At 38.3% G+C, this 24748-nt stretch overlaps 1 protein-coding gene and 2 long non-coding RNA genes across 15 annotated transcripts in view; 1 reads left to right on the forward strand and 2 right to left on the reverse strand.

The window, feature by feature from the left end:
- On the reverse strand, positions 1 to 3246 carry LOC149618453 (uncharacterized). The gene is made up of 3 exons (XR_016375578.1): positions 3111 to 3246; positions 2798 to 3053; positions 1 to 2708 (listed from the first exon to the last, which is right to left on the reverse strand). It is a non-coding gene; the product is annotated as an uncharacterized LOC149618453 (long non-coding RNA).
- Positions 3178 to 24748, forward strand: part of LOC149618454 (uncharacterized) — a 27066-nt gene continuing 5495 nt past the window's right edge. The window contains exon 1 of the mRNA XM_089855942.1: positions 3178 to 3314. The gene's annotated coding sequence lies outside the window, so the exon portion shown is untranslated. The remainder of the gene's footprint in view (positions 3315 to 24748) is intronic.
- LOC149618455 (uncharacterized) lies at positions 4931 to 13059 on the reverse strand. 13 transcript variants are annotated; one of them, XR_016375119.1, is made up of 4 exons: positions 12882 to 13059; positions 9251 to 12816; positions 9122 to 9176; positions 4931 to 8966 (listed from the first exon to the last, which is right to left on the reverse strand). It is a non-coding gene; the product is annotated as an uncharacterized LOC149618455 (long non-coding RNA). The 13 variants fall into 13 exon arrangements; XR_016375124.1 differs by lacking the exon at positions 4931 to 8966 and having other exon boundaries at positions 9028 to 10325; positions 10385 to 10491; positions 10551 to 12816; XR_016375116.1 differs by having other exon boundaries at positions 9122 to 12816.

Genomic DNA, 24748 nt, shown 5'->3' on the forward strand with positions numbered 1-24748 from the left:
TCCCTTGTTGGAACACCTTGTAATCTTGTATGCACATGTAATTACTCTCCCAGATTACCTGTCCTTTATAGGGAAAATTTTTAAGTTCCATGATCGGTGGAGACTTAGTAAAATTTTTATCTTTTTATGGGCTAAAAGTACGAGCAAAACTGCCATCGTCAGGAATGGAAGGTGTTTGGTAAAAATAGAGCATTAAAAAGGGTGCCCAGGACTGGAGATGAGGCAGCTAGCTAGCTAGCTGGGAACAAATTAATGGGCTAGAATTTGAAAATTTGCAAATACGATGAGGTTTCGGCTTTGCGCCAACGTCCTATTTGCATACATATTAGAGGGAAACTCCGGCAATCATTCAAATTTAAAAACTTATTTCAAGAAGGTTCCTGACACTAAAATATTGTTAGAATTAGCCGAATATTACGAGGACGCTGTAAAACTTTGAACTATGCCTACTTAATGATAATTAAGAGAATATATTTATGTATTTTAAAAGATCTTTTACAAAGAGGTATCGTCTGTTTGGTCAGGGATAGATTTAATTTTAGAAGTAGGAATGGAGAACGGTTAGTATTTACTTCAGTCCGACTCATAGCCCAGTAAAGAGCCCTCCCTCCAACAAGTAGCGAAAAGTTTAAATTATCTTAGTGGCTGACTTAAACTACGTTTTGATGACGTTGCTGACGGGGACGGCGAAAAATACGTAATTCCTTTTTACCTCTGTCGCTATGACCCGCCTCTTCTTTCAATACCCCCCCCCTCCGTCTCGTGGAAGGGGGTCCGGGACTTTGACGCGCGCCCACATTACTCTGTTTTCCATTCCTGCTTCTAAAATTAAATCTATCCCTGGTTTGGTATAGGATTTAAATGACGGAACATTGATAGGACGGTATGAGGACAACACTCACAGAATGAGAGGGGTAGGTCGGGCTAGCAGACACCACTAAAGCATTGGCGGATGGTACAGTAGCCCTTGATTAATTCTAAGACTAATTAAATGCTGATTATCATATTGTAATAAGAGATAATTTATTTCTTTTTCAATATTTAATTACTTTTATATTTAGAAAAATGCCGTTCTTTTAAGGTATAATCAGATATGTTACCTGAAGTCCTGAACTTTTGCTTTAATGGGAGTTGAAATGAATCGTCTGTAACATAAAGTGTATGCTTATGTAATAAGCGGCCTCTGGGTTTAGCACATAAAATGGTATTGTGGTGCCATCTAGAGGTGTATTTATATTTGTGTATTTAAACTCCTTTTACGATGCCTGAAATTGACCAGCTCGATCGTGTAACAAACATTATATGTTGCATGGTCAATTTAGAAGGGTTTCTTTTCGTTACATTTTTATGACGCATTCAACAAGTGTCTCAAAAAAGACTGCTGGTTCACCAACGCCCCCTTGTTAATTACTAGCAAGATTAATAACGGTCCTAATTTTAGGGCAACAGCTCGTTCGTACTTCCTATTAGGCGAGTGCAACAAAAATTATATAAGTGGGAGGGGAAATGTTCCTTGACGTCACGTAGTCCAGTTGGAATCAAAACACTGTGGACATTGTCCGGCATACAGTCTGTCTTTTCTTGTTTGGGTTTTGAATTGACCGATGAAAACGCCCCCTGCAGTTTTTTCTCCAGCTTCACATGATATAAAACAGAGCCGTTAGGATACGGGCTGTTTACTTTATTAGACACAATAAGAGGGAAAGTATGGACTTTGAGAGAAATAAGTTTAGGAGGTGTCCTCACTAGAAAATGTAGATTTGTTGTAATTCTGTTTGTTAATTTAATTTAATTTATCGTTTTTGTCAGGAACACATACAGCTACTAGGAATCATTGTTAATATCTATGCGGTTTTGTGGGCCGCGCTTGAGAACTAACTATCCATCATATGACCGACCGCCATTTATGGTCAGAGGATTTGGTTGTTGAGCGATTGGCGTAACGGAGGCGTTACTACAATATAGACAAAGACTATGGTCTATTTTTGTCACAGATAAATAATTAGAGATAATGTCGACCAAAGAAACTGTTGGGTATGAGACACGAAACGGAACTTGAATTAATACTAGTACATCACGAGTATGCGCAGACTGAACGGTGTGGGATTGGATTGGTGAAGAAAATTCATCACCACCCAGAGGGCAGAGTATATAAGCAAACCAAGGAGAATGAGGTAAGATGGAGTGGCTATGATGATGGGCGACCTGCGTCATGCACCGAAACTCTTCCAGTGTACCTCGCGCACGACCCTACCCTTTGATAGGCGATTGTTAAGTGTTGCCCCTTTGTATTTGTATGAGATCTAGCTTCTATTTTTAAGACATAGGGGGCGTCCTTTACGATTCTGTACTGTAGGACCCTACCTAAACACTGAGGATGCTGGGAAGACTTCCTTGTCATTCCGTGGAATGGGGGTTTCGACACCATTCCTCTGTCCTTCGACTCTTCGAGAACAAAGGATGAGTAACCTGTAAAACGGTTCACTTGCAAAATCTTCAAACGCCTTTGTTATTATTTCCACCAAGATGGAACTAAGGCATGGTTTCAAGTTAACTACAGTCGCTAGGAACAGTCTAACGATTCCCTTTACTGGTTCATTGAAACGAAACAGAACCGAGCGCGAGTTCACGACACGTTTCTCGCAAATCGATCGATGAATGCGAGAGTTTCACATCCACCAGCGTTTGTCGACGGTTCCAGCTTCACACTGCACAGTTGAAATGGGTTAGTCGATATTTCGCCCCAAGAAGCCGAGCTCCGTGAATTCTGTTGGTCAGTCAGTAAAGAGAGACTTACGGAGCAAGTAGAAATAGGGAAAGGACCCTAGACCGTTCAGTTCTTCGTAGGATAGCGTAGATTCCGTTATAGCTTAGACTTTAGGGCCTTGGCAGGTCTGTTGGTATAGTTCGGTATAGTAGGTAGATAAAGTGTTTTTGTTTGTTTAGATTTAGATTCCAGTTGGAAATAATCAACAAGGATTATAGCGCAGTGGAACTAATTGTTTAATTAGTTAGACTTCTATGTTTTCGCGCGTGTTTGTTAGAGATAAGACCTAAGATAATGGAGGTGTCAGAAAAGGAACATTAAAGGAGAACTTGCTTGTACTCACAAGGACGTTGAGTTGGACACACATTGGAATTTCACTCCAGCGCGCAAGAACAACAAGAAGTAGAGAAGTAGTTGGCAAGTGGAGGTTGTTTCGTACGTGTTGTGTAACTGCCTTCACTTCATCTCGTCACTGTTCTATTGACAATCATACCGTTATGGTTCAGAATAAACAAACAAATACGGAAGCAACTTTCAAGTCAATTATGTAAGTTGTGTTTTATGATGGTTATATCAATTGTCTTCTTTGTGTGTTGAGGTTCTATTATTTATTTTAATTTAGATAAGAACATTAATTTTTTTGTGCAGTATATTATTTCCTTCAATAGACCTTTATTAAAAATTAGTACCCAAGAAAAATAAATGTTTTTTGGGGTTGTTTACATAACCGATTTCATTAGAGTCTTACTATGACCGCTTACAATTTCATATAGCTTCTAATATTGTTGGCATAGAATGTGTGTGTGTCTGAAAATTTAATATAAGGCAATTTATCCCCGTTTACATGACTATAAGGGTATCATCATAAGTTTATAAGATATATTCCATAAGTATGACACTTCCTATACAAGTTCGTAATGCTACTGAGAGACTTACAGCTCGAGATAACTAGTTCGAGGGAGAACGACGGAAGCGAGAACTTAAGTCCTACACTCGGTGGTGGTTAATTAATATTGCAGGACCAAGTTCCATCTAGGTCCTATTTAGTCTGAACTTACTAAGCCTAGCTTTGACAGCGCCTCACCAGGCGTCGCTTTACCTGGAATCTATGACCTACGTCAATCACTTCACAACAATCTCCAGTTTGTATAACCAGTGACAAACTTATGGATGGAACATATCTTATGAACCTATGGTATCATATTTCAAGATATTGATTCAGTCATATTATGAAACTGTTTCGAAACTCTTGAGTTTCGCACAATCACTATTCTAGATAGGTAAAAATAGGCATAGATGAGTCATGCCTGTGTGATACCGTCACGGGGTAAACCGTCTTTCGTTCACAAATGTATGAGTAATTGCTTTAAAACAGAGCAAGTAATTGTAAATGACTAGCTCACTCGTCAAACGGCATTTATTTCATAACGTGTCTGAGCTGTAAATCGTCTCCAATTTATTTTTCTACCTACACTAGTGAAACAAACTAACACCCGCTAACACTCCATACATCACTCTCTACTCAAAATTGCATATAGAATACACTATACTTCGGTAATACCCAATTATTTGGAACACTTTTACTTAAAGTTAATTATTTTTCACTTATATGTAAATTTGCGGAAAAGCCAGCTTACAGGCTGAAACTGCTTAATGCTTTTTCTATGATGCCCCTGTAAAGATGCTCTAACGTAATACACCCATGTATACACATTTCCCATAAAAAAAATTTCTTTTTTTTTTAGGAAAATTCTAAAATGGACAATTTTTTAAAGGGATATATTATAAACTAGCCGTTACCCGCGGCGTCGCTCGCGTGTAATAAGAACTTCCATCTAAAATGATATAAAGAATGTGTAGATTTTACTGATGACTAATATTTTTGTAGCACCCTAGGAGCGAAGGCACTCGGCACAGTCCGTCAGCCCGTCGGAATATTTTTTATTACTTTTCATGCGGACATTATTCCATAAAGAAGGGTTTTTAAGTTTTTGGCCGCCATTTAAAAAGATGGCAACAAATCGAACCCAAAATACCATTCAGCCCGTCTATAGGTTAAAGGAAACCATTGTACTAAATATTTGTGAAATCGGTTGAAACGCGCGTACTTTATTGCATAGAGAATATTTTCTTACATTTCTGGGCGCCATTTTAAAAGATGGCGGAAAATCAAACCCGAAAGACCATTCAGCCCGTCTTAAGGTTAAAGCAAACCAGTGTACTAAATATTTGTGAAATCGGTTGAAACGCGCGTACTTAATTGCATAGAGAATATGTTTTACATTTCTGGGCGCCATTTTTTAAGATGGCGGCGGATTGGAAAAATCTTTCTTAGTACGCGCCTACTACTTATGAGTAACGTTCCTGCAAATTTTCAGCCTTCTAGGGCAAGCGGTTTGGGCTGGGCGTTGATTATCAGTCAGTCTGTCAGTCAGTCAGTCAGGACTTTGATTTATATAGATATAGATGATTCCAATATTGTGTTACGAATTTATATATTTATAATAAGTGGGAACGAATAACCCTTAACTTCAGTCAATGACCCCTTAAATTTAAGTAAGAAACTGTAATACAATGATTGCTAAGTAAATTAAGGGGTCATCCCTAAAACACTCAAATCATAACTCGATTTGAAACAGTGTCCCTTAGTGCAAAATGTCGATAGTAGTTTAATTTTCGACTCAAAATTGATTTCCCATAGAACCATCCCACTGTCCCATCGGTCATTTAATTTCTCTCCCCCTTTTTTTGGAAAACCAGTAGACTCATGTTCAAGCGGTCATTATAAACACTATATTATTATGCTACCAAACTTTACCGTTGAAAATAAATTCTGTTCATCTTTTCGTCTTTTATCAGACACCCTTGAACAAAAGGCCTTTAGCCTTTGCGTACTATAGTTTTATTCGCGACAACAATGGAGTACATTCACCATTCATATCAAAATTCAAAAAAACTAACGTAAAAATCAATAAATCGTTTTTTTTCTTCAGTAACAACTACAACCTATAGTATCAAATTCTAAAATTGACGTAAAACTTTGTAGAGAAAAAAAATATGCCAAACTTGCTCGTGATTCGATTTCAGTACAAATATTTCTTCGTCCCTTCTAGCTTAAACCAGGGTTCATTGAAGTTATGGTTGAACAGAAAACTGGCGCAACCAGCGCCACCAAAATAAATGAAAGATTTTAGCTCATCAAAAACTGTACCGAATACGACCATCACTGCCAAAAATAGGCGTATACTGACGTCATACTGAAATAGCTCTATAGAAAGCTGCCAATGAGGTGTGGCTTAAAATGGCTCCTCCCCTTTCCACCAAAATGGCGGCAACTTCACAGAGTGAAAGGCTAGTGGTATAAGGCTCCTGATTGGCTAAGAGAGGGTCTGACGCTTAGTAAGGGAGATTTTCACCCCTTTGCCCACAACCTATTCGTGTGCACTAATTTGCTTCTAAAATGTGGGTATGAATGGCATCAAGAACCCATATACGTCCTGAGAACGTATTACAAGACAACTTTAACTCCATGAGCTATAAGCTAATACCTTTAGCACTTGGCCACGCGCTAACGGCTACGAGTGAGGGAATTTCGGTATAACTAAGAGGGAAAGACACTGGGGCAAAACTCTGCCCACAACCTCGCTTTTTGGCGCCTGCGCTGTAGTAATTTTTTATCACGAGACTGCATGCGCAGAGACCGTAATGCATCAACCCCCTTGTACGTCCCGATACCGAGGGTTGCCTACCTCCTTTTTTTACGTCGAAAAGGCCTATTCCCCTATTCTCTCTTTGAACATTCTCAGTTTCTACACATTGGTTCTTCAAGGCATAAAGTTTAATTGAGATTCAAGGAAAACCCGATATGAGACGTTCCAGCAGAATCGAGATAAAATGCTATGGAAACGGCGGGCAGAAATCTCATTACAATTCCATCATAGGATATACGCGGTATATCTGAAGCTCTTATGTCTTCGGAGATTCCGTAAAGGAAAGTGTAACTCGTGTCAATATGCTACTAGAATATGGTGTTATATTTCATACACACAACTGGAAATTGAAAGTTACATATAAAATATGTATACACCCGTCCTTTTCCATTAAACTCGATCATAACCCTATAATGGTGCCTAAGAATGGGTCTACCGTAGGGCTTTTTCCATGCGAGACAAGCAAAGAAACTGAAGCGCCATCTGCATTCGAAATGTTTCTCATACAAGGAATAGAATAGTGCCATGACCTGCTGTGTTTACCTACCTTGGTCGAATATACCCTTCAAAAGAAGGCATTATTGTCTCAAGGCATAACTTAATTTATGTCTTTGTGGTCCACATACAACCGGATGTTAAGCCTTAAGAGTAAAAAGGTGCTCAACACACCCTACGATTTTTGTAAACATTCTCTTGGTATACGTAAAGAGATAGAGGCTATCATGGTTACTGTTTCTAGAGTAATTCCACCTCCAGGACACGCCTCTTAGTTTCAACGAGAAAAACCACCGCATATTTGTAGCAAATCCTTCCTACCAATACTTATGAAGCGTACCACGGCCTTATGTCATGACTGATATAAGAAAAAGAGTTTACTCGGCGTATGGTTGCTCTACTACACCCTTTGTTCAACCGAACTACTTCCTTTCAAATATATTCCAACATAATAAGTTCATCCGCCTGAGTTCCCTCCACTTTATTAAGTTCCCTTGCATTACACCATAGTTCAGCTGCCATGGAAAGGTGCGCCTGCTAAAAGCCTTTTCAAGTTTGTAAAGAGATTCGCTTTTGCGTCGAACGGTAGGACAAACCATTCTAGCAAGGGAATGAAGGTCTTTTACGAGGGTCTTTTCATCCATTCACGGGTTATAATGTATGCTAACTCCATCTTCCTCCCCTGTCAAAGGCTTAGGACGCGAACCGAAAGAGGCTAAGGCTTTTGGTAGTCACCCGGAATAAATCAGAATATTTTGGGATACGGATGAGGTCCTCTCCCGGTTCCCGTTTTACACCTATGCTCAACTGAACCGTGTAACGACGTAACAATCATATTGGTTTATTTTATGGCTTTGAGCAATTGAGACAGTTGTTGCTCCAGCTGACGCGATAGAAATTACTATGGTATCAACTTTATGATTGGATCGTGCTTTACGGACAACCCATTAAATTTAACTAAGAAACTGAAAGGGTTCATCCATGGACGTTTGATCTCTAAAAGGACCGGAAAACGCTCGCCTTCCACTGTACAAACCGAGGCCTCTCTGGCATAGCATTGGGGGAAGGGATATGGGCTGTGAATTTGGGAACACTCTTTTGTGATTCTTCATTAACCTATTGAAAAGAAATTTAAACGGCCTTGGTCGTACCCATAGAACCATCCCACTCATGTATGTACTTCATTCTTACCATCGTTTTTAGTACACTGTGAACACAAGGGAATCTTCGAAATTATTAGGGTCTATTTTATGTTTTGTTTGTTTATGGCGAGCAACAAAAGTATACCTCAAAAATAGGCCTAATACGAGCAACAAGTCCCTTGCGGTTCTGTTTGTTTTGGGTAGATTAACTAAGTAGGGTCGTATAGTATCATCCCCAGACGTAAACGGCGCAAATATCAAAACATACCCCTCAATAAAACAACTCTTTTAGAGCCCCTGTTATATTTTAGGACCTTTGTCCGTTAGTTATAGTGGCGCCAACACTGCAACTCAACGCTTGACCTCGACTGTAGACTGTTGGAATCCTCAGAGAAACTTTCTTCTGAATTCCACTTAGAAAAAGTATACTTTTATAAACATGAATTAAAGATTTTAAGCCCCTTTTAAATTTAAATGGTATGTACGTTGGATGCGAAGGTCTAGAGGTCGTGATTGTACGTTTGGCTTGAACGTGAACGTTTAGACCTCATGATTGTACATTGGACGTGATCGTGAATGATTAGATTTCATGATTGCACGATTAGGTCGAACGCGAACGTCTAGACTTCATGATTGCACGATTGGGTCGAGCGCGAACGTCTATACCTCGTGATCTTACGTTTGCCTTGAACGTGAACGTCCAGACATCACGATAATACGTTGGGCTTGAACGTGAACGTATAGACCTCACGTTTGCACGTTCGAAGTGATCGCCAACGAGTAGACCTCATGATCGAACGTAAACGTCTAACCATCATAATCGAACGTTTGACGCCAACGGGAACTTCTAGACTAAATAACCATACGTTAGACACAAACAACTAGTCTTCATAATCTTAAATTGGACGCAAACTAAAGTTCAAAGTTTCGTGTTATCTTAGTTTATATACAGTCTAACAAAGAAGACCGAGAACTACAACTACAATAGAAAACAAATGGGGCTTTACCATAAATTCCAGACGTTGAACCCGAACGTCAAAAATAGTCTAGTCGTCGTCGATCCTGTTTACCAGTCAAAAAATTACATTGTTTACATATTTCTTGACCTAGAAATTAGTGTTCAGTTATCCACATACGTCTAGAAAATGCAAATTCGAACAGGACACGATAAAACTAGGTCTATTCTTAAATTACACGATGTTCAAAACATATAGACGTAAGTTCTCGTTGAAAGACAATTTGAAATCCATTACAAATCCCATTAGCGTTCGAAATATGAATACTCTTTTTTTCCTTGGCGTAAGTGAAGTTAAGCCGCAGGGAACGCGTGTCCTGAAATGACATTTATGGAGTTTGACAAGCAGAAAGAACCCTTACAGCCAAAAGAGGTCCTTTTTTTGCCTTGGGAATTAAAGAAAAACATTTATTATTCGCTTGATGGAGCTCAGAGCTAGTTCGGATCGGTGACGTAATAAACGCCCTACACCCACGACGCAACGCTGATCCATTTAGATCTTTCTAACCCCAGATATTAACTGCGGGCCTTTGGGTAACATCAATAAAACCAAAGGCATATAGACGTAAAACAAAAGTGAGCGGTATGGGTGTTTACAAGTCCAAGTCACGGTTTATCAATCAGCAACGACTTGGAATCTTTAAGAGGATATTTTCTGGGACGTTCTGCTTGGATTAAAGAGGTTGAGGTGTAAAAACCGTCATCGTGACGTCATGCATAATTTATATGAGGTTAGAAATCACGTGATATCGACGAAGTTCGCGACCTACGCACGCCACAACAGATTCATCAAAAAACATCATATACATTCGAATAACCAATGAGGTGTGAGGAAGGAGGAGCTGTCGGTTTACCAAAGTTTTTAGCCCGTCCCCTTACCTTCAATCAGATATTCAACGACAAGAGTTCCACTTTGCTCCCTGGAGAGTACAAATTCATGGCCATGTTTTGCAAGCCAAACTCTGATAAAGCGTTACTAACAGAAAGACAGACAGTATTTTTTATTATAATAAATCCTTTTTAAAGGGAGGGTTCGCAGCATAGTTTGCTTGATGTAGGGTGCAAACACATGGCCTTGTATAGCAAACTAATCACCGATAAAGCGTTACTAACAGAAAGATAGACACTATTTTCATTGTAGTAAATCCTTATCAAAGGGAGGGGGTGTAGTATCTTCTGTTTGTTGTAGGGTTAAGCTAGAAGATCCGGTAGTATGTAGAAAAAACAAAGACGCTAGATAAGACTCCAACCTTACCAGTCCAAACAATTTGCTCTGTAATGTATAATATCTTTGTTGTGCACGTACCACCGACTGCTCCATCTTAAGAAAGCATGATCCTGTAACACCTGACCCTCCACAAACTTTGAAAAAGGTCCATTGAGTATCTTCATACTTAAAACATTCGGTGGTGAAAATTTACCTCAACCAAGATTCAATTTAAACCAATATCAAGTCCTAACTAGACGCTAAGGAACTAACGCTTGTAAAACTTAGCCCGAACATCGAGGGTAAACCACTCCTTCAATTCTAAGGACTCTCACTTCCGGTGTACCGGTAATTGACTTATACGCGGGTAAAGGAACGTTATGGGCGGTAATATAAATTTAGTCTCGGCGATATCCTTTAGAGAAGGACAGGCAGAGTCGCCCTAGATAAGACAACGATAGTTTGTTGTAGACAGACGCCAGTTTGTTTAGTAATGTATGCGGGCGATTAAAATGTTTTGCCTTTGCCCTTAAGGACATCACCTAAAAGAGAGAGAGAGTCTTTTATTAGTGTGCTCGTAAAAATATACCGCTTTTCTTCTCATTATGTGTATAGGATAAGTCTCTCTAGATACCATTAGTTCATAAGAATATGTTCCATAAGTTTGTTAATCTCTGGTAACTTAGAAACTGGAGCTTGTAATTTTGAAGTGATTGAAGTAGGGAGGTCATAGATTCAGGGTAAAGCGACATACGCCTGGTGAGTGGGGCGCTGCTGTTAAATTTGGGTATCTTTGTAAGTTCAGACTAAATAGGACCTAGATGGAACTTGGTCCTGCAAAATTAATTAACCACCACCGAGTGTAGTTAGGACTTCAATTCTCGCTTCTGTCGTTCTCCCTCGAACTAGCTCGAGCTGTAAGTCTCTAGCGTTACGAACTTGAAAACAGTGTCCCTAGTGGCAACACGTCACAGAACATTTTGAACCCAAAGAACATCCCCCTTAATTTCAGACAGACGTATCAGAAGCCCTCTTCATTTTTAATCTAAAACAACCAATCATACTCGATTCTAAAGAGAGTAAAACCAATCATCGTTTCACCCAATTTATGGCTTAGGGGGTGTCCCTTATGGCAAAATGGAGATAGAAGTTACATTTTCAACTCAAAATTGATTTCCCATAGAACATGCATCCCACTCAGGTACCGAATTCGATCCTACCACCATTATAGTGTTATAATGATTTGACATTTCAGTGTCAAATAATTTTTTTAAGGTTATATTATGATACATAGTTTCAAAGTTTCAAAATTCAAGTTTAATAATGTACTTTATTTGTAAATTCTCTTTGCGCTTAACCTAGTTAGTTATCGATCTGTTACGGAAATGAAAGTGGAAAATGGTAAAAGAATAATAATACCTGAATCATATGATATATAGTGTATATTATTCACTTCCTGGTACTAAGTATTTTATACATTAGATCATAAGTTCATACATAAGATATGTTCCATGATAAGTTTGTCACTGGTAACTTAGAAACTGGAGCTTGTAATTTTGAAGTGATTGAAGTAGGGAGATCATAGATTCAGGGTAAAGCGACATACGCCTGGTTTTGGCGCTACTGTCAAATTTAGGCTTAGTAAGTTCAGACTAAATAGGACCTAGATGGAACTTGGTCCTAGCTGCAAAATTAATTAACCACCAACCGAGTGTAGTTAGGACTTCAATTGACTGGCTTCCGTCGTTCTAATTCTCGAACTATAGTTATCTCGAGTACTGCAAGTCTCTCAGTAGCATAACGAACTTGTATAGGTAGTGTCGTCATACTTATCTTATACACATCTTATAAACTTATGATTGGATGTACCGAAAAACAAAATATTCTGACAAAGCTCTGTATAAACAGAAGCATAGACCTGGAACCGAATATTAGAAGGGGAAAAAAAGCTTAGAATTCCTTGACGAATGCAATGCACATTTTTGGAACTCAATGTCAGCTTCATAAGTATATGATTAGGTCTCAAATAAGTCGATGATATTTCAAACCATTATTTTAAATGAATAAATTTCACCTTCAACTTTATAAACTTTGTTTCAAAAAGGGTGGTATAACCGAAGTAATCAATTTTTGAGTCGAAAATAGACAATTCCATTAAATTATTGCAGAGAAACCAAACTAAGGCAATTAATTATAGAAATGGTCTATAGTGCTTTGCGGAAGCAAACCGTCATAAGGTTGAACAGAGGCGGTGAAGTAATTTCATTTTTCTGTCTGGTAACCCGTTTTCCAACAGTTCGTGGCCAAATGACGTCAAGCACGCAATTCCATGCAAAAATTATATTTAAAGTCAAAACAAATCAATGAAAGACATTAGTGTCTGAACTTGACTTCCCACTAGATAAGCTGTAACCGAAGTGTTGTTCTGAGGTAGTTGAAACCGGGAAGCATTACCCTTCTATAGACAATTCCGTTAATTCCTGTATATCGAAAAGTCTACCTTAAAATAATAATTGTAAGTGTAGACTTATGGTTGTATACTTACGCTGCCATCTATGATTAAACCATTTTGTTCGGTAAACCGATTTGAGAGTGAACGGACGATGATTTTCAGATTGATGAAGGAAGCCTTGGCCAGTCTCCAAAGTATGTGTATTAAGCATTCTCCAGATTTTTTATCTGTTCTATATCCGAAGTCGGTTTGTTAAAGCCTTTGGGGTCACAATGATCTGAAAACCGAAGAAACTGTACCCTTTAATGGACCATATAAATCCTATAGGAAATGGAAATTAAAATTAAAATTGGAAGAGTGATTTCTTAATTTGTCGATATAAAAATATATAATAATGGCGTTCATTAGTATTTGACCCCGTACCAGGGATAGATTTAATTTTAGAAGTAGTAATGGAGGACAGAGTAACGTGGGCGCGTGTCAAAGTTCCGGACCCCCTTCCACGGGATTGAAGGGGTATGAAAGAAGAGGCGGGCCATAGCGACAGGGGTAAAAAGGAATTACGTATTTTTCGCCGTCCCAGTCAGAAACGTCATCAAAATGTAGTTTAAGTGAGCCAATAAGATAATTTAAACTTTTCGCTACGTGTTGGAGGGAGGGACTCTATACTGGGCTATGATGAGTCGGACTGAACTAAATACTAACCGTTCTCCATTCCTACTTCCAAAATTAAATCTATCCCTGCCCTTACTGAACCAACGTAAGCCTAACCCTTATCTAAACTAACTAAGCCTTTTCTAAACTAACATACCATAAACACAATGTGGAGTTAGGTTGCCATCTTATCCCCAAACTGAGCATCAATATCGTCCAGAAAATTAAAGACTGTTTCAATAGCCTGCGAGGAAGTTAGGTATCCTACAAAAATTTGTTCCGAAAGCAAACATTTACGCTTGATGAAACACGTACAGTAAATATCGCTGGGTTTATTATGACCTCAAGGTTAAATTTTGGGCCTGAAATGTTTACTGCAAACATAAAAAAGCTCCAAGAAAATATAAGAAAAAAATTAAATCTGTGAGAGTTCATTTCAAGGACGCACAAGATAACATTCTTGGCTTTCTTGCGCTAAAACACTTATTTTTCAAAGTAGGCTTAGCAAATGAAACGGATGATAACAGTAAAATTCAAACCAGGCTTAACAAATGAACAGTAAAATTCAAACTAGGCTTAACAAATGAAACAGATAATTCAAACTAGGCTTAACAAATGAAACAGATAATTCAAACTAGGCTTAACAAATGAAACAGATAATTCAAACTAGGCTTAACAAATGAAACAGATAATTCAAACTAGGCTTAACAAATGAAACAGATAATTCAAACTAGGCTTAACAAATGAAACAGATAATTCAAACTAGGCTTAACAAATGAAACAGATAATTCAAACTAGGCTTAACAAATGAAACAGATAATTCAAACTAGGCTTAACAAATGAAACAGATAATTCAAACTAGGCTTAACAAATGAAACAAAAGATTCAAACAAGGCTTAACAAATGAAACAGATAATTCAAACTAGGCTTAACAAATGAAACAGATAATTCAAACTAGGCTTAACAAATGAAACAGATAATTCAAACTAGGCTTAACAAATGAAACAGAAGATTCAAACAAGGCTTAACAAATGAAACAGAAGATTCAAACAAGGCTTAACAAATGAAACAGAAGATTCAAACAAGGCTTAACAAATGAAACAGAAGATTCAAACAAGGCTTAACAAATGAAACAGAAGATTCAAACAAGGCTTAACAAATGAAACAGAAGATTCAAACAAGGCTTAACAAATGAAACAGAAGATTCAAACAAGGCTTAACAAATGAAACAGAAGATTCAAACAAGGCTTAACAAATGAAACAGAAGATTCAAACAAGGCTTAACAAATGAAACAGAAGATTCAAACAAGGCTTAAAAAATGAAACAGAAGATTCAAACAAGGCTTAACAAATGAAACAGAAAATGCAAACTGTGCTTAACAAATGAAACGCGAAATTCAAACTAGGCTTAACAAATGAAACGCGAAATTCAATTTAGGCTTAAAAAATTAAAAGTAAAAATCAATTTAGGCTTAATTAACGAAGTCGACGTTGTGGACAGTGTTTATGATACGTTCCATTTACAGCTCTGGAAGTCTCCGGGAGCGTTCTTAGGTTGTCGCAATCGGGGGTATATTTTTCTAAAATTGGTTCTTTCCCCAGAACATCAAAGGCACGTTAGACATTTTTGTCAAAGTAGCAGCGCAGCCTATAATGAAGTTGTATACTTTTATTATTGATTTACTCGAGGCAAAACAAAATAATAGCTTTGCAACGTTAACGTTTTTTTAAAGCAAAGGTCACAAACTTTATGAGGGGATACCGTGCCATCTTAAGAGATCATGTGTTTTTATTTTATTTTTAAAATGAAAAAATTTAATAGAACATCCATAGTTGAATTGCCCAAGGGCTAAAGACTACCGATATCGACCCTTAACTTCATCCCTGGTATGAACCATTGGACCTTTTCAATAGCAAAACGTGTCAGGGTTATAGAACTAAGCTAGATCAACACCGTCCATGTTATAACGTGGTCTGATTACCAATGACAAATAGATATTGCAGAATGTGAGTTAGGTACTGGAGTGGTAAATGAAAGCTTGTCGTAGCGTGTTATCACTATGGTTTACGACACCAACCCGCCAAGTCTTGATATCTTTCTCTCTGTAGTTTCATTGGCTTGATAGTCAGCCAATCCGTGAATGCTCAATACCACCCAATCTTTCGTTAATAGACCCAACCAACAAATCTTTTGGATTTTTATACGCTTACATAAAACTTGTAATTAAATTAAAAATAATATGTAGGGGCACCACGTTCTTTCGTTCTAAAAAAATCCCGGAAAAAAACCCTGGAATACCTCTCATATTTTCATTAACTTCCGCCGGCTGTTTTACACTTCTAAAGGGTCAGTCTTTGGCCAAAACGTGCCTTAAAACTTTTAGTTTCAACATAAGGTAATAATAAATACCTCAACCTATAAGTCTACCACTTATATACATAGTTTCGACGTTTCCCCAATGTTGCCTTGTTTCAGTCGTGTATCCAGAAGTGACATTTTCACGTCTAAATCGCGCACTGTACCTCGGTCCTACCATAAGTTTATAATATATGTTCCATAAGTATGGCACTACCTATACAAGTTCGTAATGCTAGAGATGGACTTACAGCTCGAGCTAGTTCGAGGGAGAACGACGGAAGCGAGTCAATTGAAGTCCTACACTCGGTGGGTGTTAATTTTTCAGGACCAAGTTCCATCTAGGTCCTATTTAGTCTGAACGTACAAAGCCCAAATTTGACAGGAGCGCATCACCAGGCGTCGCTTTACCCTTAATCTATGACCTACTTCAATCACTTCAAAACAACAAGCTCCAGTTTGTAACCAGTAACAAATTTATGGAAGGAACATATCTTACGAACTACGATTCTAAATGCTTATTGGGACAGCCCGTATATCATAAGCTTATGATTCCGTTAACGGTGTTTTCTACTTTCTACATAACATTACGCCGTTGGCACTTCTTTTATCCTGGGATAAACTTTACACCGACGATCGATATAACCTTACTTTAACCTAAATGATATACAAGGGTCAAAATACTTTTGATAACGCTGCCAACTGACAATGTAAAATACAACTTTACGGTAAAGCTACTTTGGAATTTATTTTATATCCTTCTTCCGCGGTTAGGTCATAAATATAATAGTTCCCCACTAAGTACCCAAGAAATGGTTTCACCCTGGTCGACGTTGTCGTGCAAGGGGTCATCTTGACTTGTAAAACCCCGCCCACATTACTATATTGAACTAGAAATACGTTTTACGTATTCTAACGACATCTCAGGTGACTCGAAACCAGTGCAATTAGGATGGGATGGTCACTACCTTATATGAGAAATTAAATGAAGACAGAAATGCACGAACTTTTGTTGAGGATTCATTTTCTTGTGGTTAGGCCTAGGTTTAGCAATAGCACGTAGCAGAATATTAATGAGAGAACTTTGCAAATTGACGTTGGTGAAGTCTTGGTGCAACTTCGAACTCATTTGGTAAAGAACATAAGCCTATATTACTCCACAAAAGTATGGGTCGAAAGTACTCCTAAGCCTTTATAAAATGTGAGAATGGAGTCTTTCCTGGCAATGTACTTCTCGTAAAGGAAGTCTCCCAGATTAAACTGAAACCATGCATGGGACCTACTGTGATCTAAGCCTCTATACCACAACCCATGGGAAATCATAGTAGGCCATGGTTTTTTCTGTTCCGTTTTGAAGGGAAATTTCAAACTTAGATGTCACTTCAGTCTCTTTAAGTTCATCCTTCCATGGATCAGCCCCAACGGCACACCCTTACTTATGCATTATAGGGTTAGGCAGAGAAAAACCGAAATTGAAATCTATTTAGTTTGTTGTGTTCAATCCATTAGTTTTACATTTTAGAGAAAGTGCAAACGGGGCAGTTTGAAATATCAACAGGTAGGTGGTTCGGACATATTTATTGGACTATGGGGCTAAACCGGGGGTTTGACCACTTTTCATTCTTGGGGAAATCCAGTGCTATGTGGACAACAAAGACCTATTTCTTTGATTTCATAATCATCCACAGATATAGTATTAGAAAACAGAAAGTGGTGCATAATTTGGAGTTGGTTTTCCAGGTCTACCGAGTTGATTATAGCAATCACTCAAGAGGCTTAAAATGGACTCCGCACGCTCAGGAAATATGTAAAGGGATGTAGACAAACATACGTAATATGATGTTCTCGTTCCGCACTAATAATCCACACTAGAAGTTAATGAGTCTTACCCTGAGAAGTATATGACTAAGGTTTTGTACAGCACCTTTCCTTATTAAACGATAGTGTTTATGGGTATCTAAAAAGGGCCTGAAAGCACCTAGATAGCGGTGGATATAGTTACAGAGATAAGGTGCGTGTGTGTTAAAAAATCTACCAGGTCAGTACCGGCTCCAGATGTTTTCTTTATTTAAACAACAGTGTTTTGGGGCACATTATACTCTGCCATCCCCCACCAACAACTCTTTGAGAGCGGTACACTTGATCAGAAAGTCTAGCAGCTTCTAAACATAGTTTTTAGTCCCGAGCTCAAAATCAAAAGCATTCCGTATGGGGCGCTGTGAACGCTAATAATAATAATAATCATAAAGCTAACAGCGATGGTTTAAGTCATATACTTCGTAGGATGTACGGCACAAACTTCTATCTACACGCCATTAGAAATTAGAATTATGGCTAGATCGTCTGGCCTTCGGAGTGTTTCGGTGTTTCGTATTCATTCCTAATCTAGCTCAAAGTGCATTTGCTTAATTACCAAGCAAAGCGAGCGATAGAGAAAAAGAAACACAAATGTTCCTGAAATACTCCGCCTTTTGCCAAACACACGAGATTAAGTTGTTTCTCGCATTAGTGGAGTACTAGGTCCTAATTCGTACACGGGAGAAATTTTCCGTCTCGTCTTGGGTTCGCTATTTTCGACGGTTCTAAGACGTCACCCCTTTACAGGTTAATTAGGTCTCATTGTTAGTTATTTCGAATTTTGCATATCTGTACGCTTTCAAACTCATACTCATTACAAGATCTAAAATTGAGATTATGGTTCTTAGTTATAATGCGCAGATCATTTTAATTATTTTATTGTGATTAATAAGATTAAGTTGGATGAGATATGATACGCCTTGAATGCGGAAATTAATAATAAAAGAGTTCAATTAACTACTGTTCCTCTTGCTGAACTTTACCTTAATCCTTTAAGCCCTCTCTCGGTTTATCATATGTAAAATGGTTTTGTACTAAGTTTTATTGCCGTGTTAGCAACGACAGTCGTTAAGTCCCCAAGACACCCATTAACTCTTACGTCCGTACACACACCGGGCAAGGCCCATGCAGCAGATTCAAGCCACCATTGGCTAGGGCCTACTAGAGTTCGTAGACTCAGTTCACAGCCAAGGCCCAACAAGCAGGCTCCACCACCATTGGCTACTAGAGTTCGTAGACTCAGTTCACAGCCAAGGCCCAACAAGCAGGCTCCACCACCATTGGCTACTAGAGTTCGTAGACTCAGTTCACAGCCAAGGCCCAACAAGCAGGCTCCACCACCATTGGCTACTAGAGTTCGTAGACTCAGTTCACAGCCAAGACCCAACAAGCAGGCTCCACCACCATTGGCTACTAGAGTTCGTAGACTCAGTTCACAGCCAAGGCCCAACAAGCAGGCTCCACCACCATTGGCTACTAGAGTCAGTAGACTCAGTTCAAGGCTAACCGAAAGAACAAACTGTAACCTTTACCCAGTAACTTATAGACGAACTATTAACATATGGTTTTGCATTATGCAAAATAAACAGAGCTTAATGCATTCCGCTCTCTTGCACGTGATATTCGGAATATGGGTTTGTCTTAAGCCTCGTTCAGACTGGTGTAAAATCGGTCATCTCGTTAATTTCATATCGGTCGCGTCGGTATGTTCAAACATGAGAGCAGACGACTTAAAAACGAGTCGCGTTTATGGTTATTTTTAAACCAAGACTTTCAAATACTAAAATGCTTTTCATAAATCGTCTGCTAATGCATAGCTCACTCGATCATGAGTCAGCTATGACTAAAGAAAATGAGCTAATGAGTTGGTGCCATCTGACACTGCTAGATGTAATTGAAAATTTCCAAACAAAACCCGCGAATTTTCTACATTGTCGTTGACAAGTGTAAGTAGGCGAGCAAAGCGACCTCACCGACGTGAACGTAACATTCTAGTCTACACGTCTGAATGGGCGTTTGTGCAAAAAGTAAACTTTCTCTGAGTTTAGTTTGCTTAGTATGGCGAAACATTACATACTCCAGACTTTAGTAGTTTTAACCCAAATCTTTTTCGAGTACATTACTATAGGTTTGAAATATTTTTCTCCCGTTTAAAGACATGCATTTTTCAAACGAAGGGAAAAGTTTTACTACTAAGCCTAATTTAAAGAAGTACCCTTAAAAGTAAACGCCCATTTTAAAATAAATTTTTAAACTTCAAAAGGAAATATTTAAATTCTATTTTCAGTTTTAAAGCGTAACCCACGATCAAAGACAAATGTAAACGAAAGTTTCATAAGATATGTTCCATAAGTTTGTCACTGGTTACTGAGAGCTTGTCATGAAGTGACGTAGGTAAAACGTCATAGATCTTCGTAAAATGATGCCTGGTGATGCGCTGTCAAAGGCTTAGTACAGAGTCTAAATATGAAGATGGAAGTCCTGCAAACCCGAGTGTAATATTGATTTCTCATAGAACCCAAGGAACGTCGGTCTTACCACCCTTTGTTTTTGGTTCTTTTCATGTATTTTGTACCCCAGACCTTGTAAATACCAACATGTCCATTATTTCTAATAGCCTTTGACTATATCCTATACATAATTTACAGACAAGGAGGATTCAAACCATTTACACAAGAAGGCCTGGCTTAAGACTACACCAGTAAGTCAGGTCTCTTTGCCCTTGGGTAACACCAAAAGTAGATAGGGGGGAAAGTAAAGCACTTGGAAGATCCCCGCGCCATGAAAACCTAGAAACCCCCTTTCCTCTCTCTCACAGTTCCTACCCCCTCGCGTAGGAGAGGCATTGCACATTGCCAGTGCCTATTTGCAACTGAAAAATAGTTCTGTAAACAGTTTTAAAAGGACTCCTACTAGCTAAGGCTTAACAAGATTGCATACGGATATACGGTAAAGCAACATCTGTGAGTGGAAACGTTAAAATTAATAAATGACGATCTTTTTACCACGGACGATACTGGAAGTAGAATTAGAATATTTAACTGTATGAAAGGTAATGGATCCATGAATGAACTGTTATATGATATGATTTGTGATATTCTTAAGTCAAAACATGAAGAAGATAGTGGTGGTTATTCTGCATTTCTTTTTGCCTGGACTATTAAAGGATAAAAATCAGCGCCCCAAATTTTTAAACGATGTAACACTTGGTCGATTTGAATTTTCCTTTAGAGCAGACAATTTCATCGGCTACTGTCCCGGGGCGCTGCCGTCGCTATGAACTACCTCTCAAAAAAAAATCGATAAGGGGTTGGGGTGTTTTCTCAAACGTCATTGGCTAACTCGCATAGGGGGTAAGGGAGAGGAGAGAGAGCTTCTAAACTTAGAGGAAACCCACAGTCAAAGGTGGGGGACCATTCTCGAGCTTTACTTTCCCCCTATCTACTTTTGGTAACACTTGAAGTCTGGCCTCCCGGTGTAAATGGTATGAATCCTCCAAGTCAGTAAACTCTGGATAGTTTTTGATTTTAATATGCCCTTTGCCACTTTTAAAACCCAAAGACAACTTATATCCGTATTCGTCCGTACAGTAATTCCTAACTAAATATATACGATAAATACAGCATTTACGTCTTAGATGTAAGCTTCTTTACTGGAAATTCCTTAGGGATTTTGACTTAAATACAACAAGTCAAGCGCTAAAATGCCCTTAGGGGAGAGAGAAAGAGAGACACTGCTTTCAATGCCGGTGACCTTTAAAAAGAGACTCAACAAACAACGAAGAGTTTTCCCATACAAAATCCATAGTGGCATTTTGCATTGCGGAAGCAAACCGTCATAAGGTTAAACAGAGGCGGTTCAACTTAATTACAAAGAGGTTATTTTACTTTTCTGTCTCGTAATAATGACCCGTTTTCCAGCAGCCCTTGGCCAAACGACATTAAGCACGCAATTCCATACAGAACTTATATTAAAAGTCAAAACAAATCAATGGAATTCATTTGTTTCGGAACTTCCCTTTTATAAAAGTCACTAGTTAAGCCTTAACCAAAGTGTTGTTTTGAGGTAGCGGAATCCAGGAAGAGATACACGTCTATAGACGCATCCATTAATCACTTGTTGAGGAACCAACACACAAACGGGAGGAAGGCAGCCATCTTGGGTTGTTTGCCTGGTGCTAAGATGCAACGCCAGACGGAGCCCGAGTGTTCATTACACAGTGCCTTTAGTGGTACCAAGAAGTTATACCTAGTATCTCAGAGAGAAGGTATAAATTCGCCAGATTTCCAGCTTTATCTCCAGTCCAAACGTAGGTCCGGAGATAATCCCCGTCTCTAAATTACAACCAGCATCTCATTGGTTCTTGAAAACTCACGTCAGCGCGACGACGCGAGTGACGAAAATTTCCAACTGAGGAGAGGCGAAATAGCCCGGCGCCTCCCCCTTTTACGTCCCCCCTTGTATTTTGAATGGGGGACTGGGACTATGGCGCGCGAATACAAAGGCATCTTATACCTTCTCTCTGAGATACTGATATAACTTCTTGGTGGTACCAAAGAGGATAGATAGAAAGAGGGGGAGTAGAAGGCTTGGCTGGAGCGTTCTCGCTTTGAAAGTTTACCTCTAAGCTTCCGGCGTGCGCGCGCACCTTTCTCTTAAAAAATGCTTTGCCAAAGCTAATAGCTTCAACTCCCCCTCTTTATACACTCTTTGGTGGTACTTCTTGGTTAGCATAGGGAAATAACCCAAGATGGTGATCTCCTTTAGGGCAAAACGTCACAGAACATTTTCGACTCAAAATCACCCAAAAAACAACCCCCCCCCTCCCCCTATATAAGATAACATTAGTACTAAAAGCAACATTATTGAAAAGTTCTTGTCAACAATTTAACCACAAAATGACTAGACTTCTTTCTATAATGTCAACGTGAATTTTTTCTATAGTAGAACTCTTTGGAACTAGCCTAGACGTTCGAAAATTGAATTATTTGGTAGTCTGAAAAAGCCTGAAGTAATTTTAGAGTGGATATTGTGGAAAGGCCATGAAAAAAATCGATGGTGACCTTAAACCTTTCGTTTCCATCCAGGCCTATTAGTATATTTTTAATTAAGGCTCTCTGGATTTGGAAGTCGTATAAATGTTTTAATTGGATAGAGTTTAAAAACATTTGTACAGTACATAATTTGATCAGAAATTAATTAAAATAATAATAAAAAAATAATATATAAATGTTGTTTCAAAACTGGTTGTAGCATAATTTTTATGGGCAATAAATTTTGGGTCGTAAATGTAACCTCTTTGACGTTTTTCACACAACGGGACAACCCCTAAAGAGGTTACAATTGACCCCTTTATACGCAATCATTGTCTTTCAGTTTCTTTTGAAATTTAAGGCGTCATCCATTAAACACTCCAATGTTCATAACTTGTTTAGGGGGTTAAGTTCATAAGATATGTTCCATCCATAAGTTTGTAAATTCTGGTAACTTAGAAATTGGAGCTTGTAATTTTGAAGTGATTGAAGTAGGTCATAGATTCAGGGTGAAGCGAAGACTCCTAGTGAGGCGCTGCTGCCAAATTTGGGCTTAGTAAGTTCGGACTAAATAGGACCTAGATGGAACTTGGTCCTGCAAAATTAATTAACCACCTGCACCGAGTGCAGTTAGGACTTCAATTGACTCGCTTAATTGTCGTTCTCCTTCTCGAACTAGTTATATCGAGTACTGTAAGTCTCTCAGAAGCATTACGAACTTGTATAGCTAGTGCCATTCATACTTATGGAACATATCTTATAAACTTATGGTTTAAATTACAAAATTTGGACTTTATATTTAATTTCTACATTAAATAATGTATTAACATTGCATTTATCTATCACTGTTTTATTGATTGACTTTTATCATAACTTAAAACTAACTGAATTAGATCGGAAGTGTTTTGACGTTTAATCCATCAAAACACCCAGTTACTCCCTAAGGTTTATACATAAAAGTTGAGTAACATATAAGTAAGCAAAAAGGGTTAATTAGAGTCACGCGCTCTATATATAAATACGTCATTCAAAATCAAATGCAATAAAGTCAATTTGGAATGTTGACCGTAATTGCTTTGACTTGAAAACAAAGATTTCGTCTACAACGAGAGTTGTTCAGCTTTTTTAAGTTTGCGAATTTGTTTATTAACACCGTAAATTTGAACAAAATTGATTGGAATTTTGTACAATGGTTTATTATTAATCTTATTAGAATAGAGGTGTGTAATTGTGGGTTTTAATTGGCTGATATCTTAAAAAATGGTGGACCACAATGTAACTAAAATATTTCTTCACCTTATACTTGTAAATTTTCACCTATTTCATTGAAGTACTTGCCAATTGCTTAATCTTACTTTATCAGAGGTTCATAAGTTATGTTCCATCCATAAGTTTGTCACTGGTAACTTAGAAACTGGAGCTCGTAATTTTGAAGTTATTGAAGTAGGTCATAGATTCAGGGTAAAGCAAAGACGCCTGGTGAGGCGCTGTCAAAGGCTTATACTCTATTTCATCCCCGATTTTTTAAAAGGTCTATAGTTTTCGATATAAATTGGCAACCATATTGGAAAATTTCTTATTTTCTTCTGTTACTAGTCAATAATTTCTATGGTCCATTATGACTACTTACGCGCAGATTAGACGCAAATAAATGTTCCAAAAGCGTGCAGAGTTCATGAACCGGCGCAGAAGACGGTACACGATTGATAGTTACCACCTTTAATATGGAGCGGACGAAATATCGCGTGTCTTAACATAACCTAAGCCCCCTAAATAAAATTGATTGCTTCATAAGTACCTAGGTCGATACAACTACGAGGCCTCAGATCGCGTTAGGTTGCATCATAACCCCATAATGCGTAAGTATGGGAATTAAAATTATAGTATCGGTGATGGAATATTAAAGAGAGGATAGCGCCATCTATGTTTAAATATTTTTCTCCAGATGGGAACTGAATAGAGGCATGCCGTACTGTGAGTCCTTCATTGGTCGAGTAGGGTCAAGGATAGAGATAGATCATGAAATAATGAAAGAGATTGTGGCGCCATCTGTGTTTAAA

The sequence above is a fragment of the Phalangium opilio genome, unplaced genomic scaffold, assembly GCF_054372755.1.
Source record: "Phalangium opilio isolate 3A_F unplaced genomic scaffold, DU_Popi_V2 ptg000209l_1, whole genome shotgun sequence".
NCBI lineage: Eukaryota > Metazoa > Arthropoda > Arachnida > Opiliones > Phalangiidae > Phalangium > Phalangium opilio.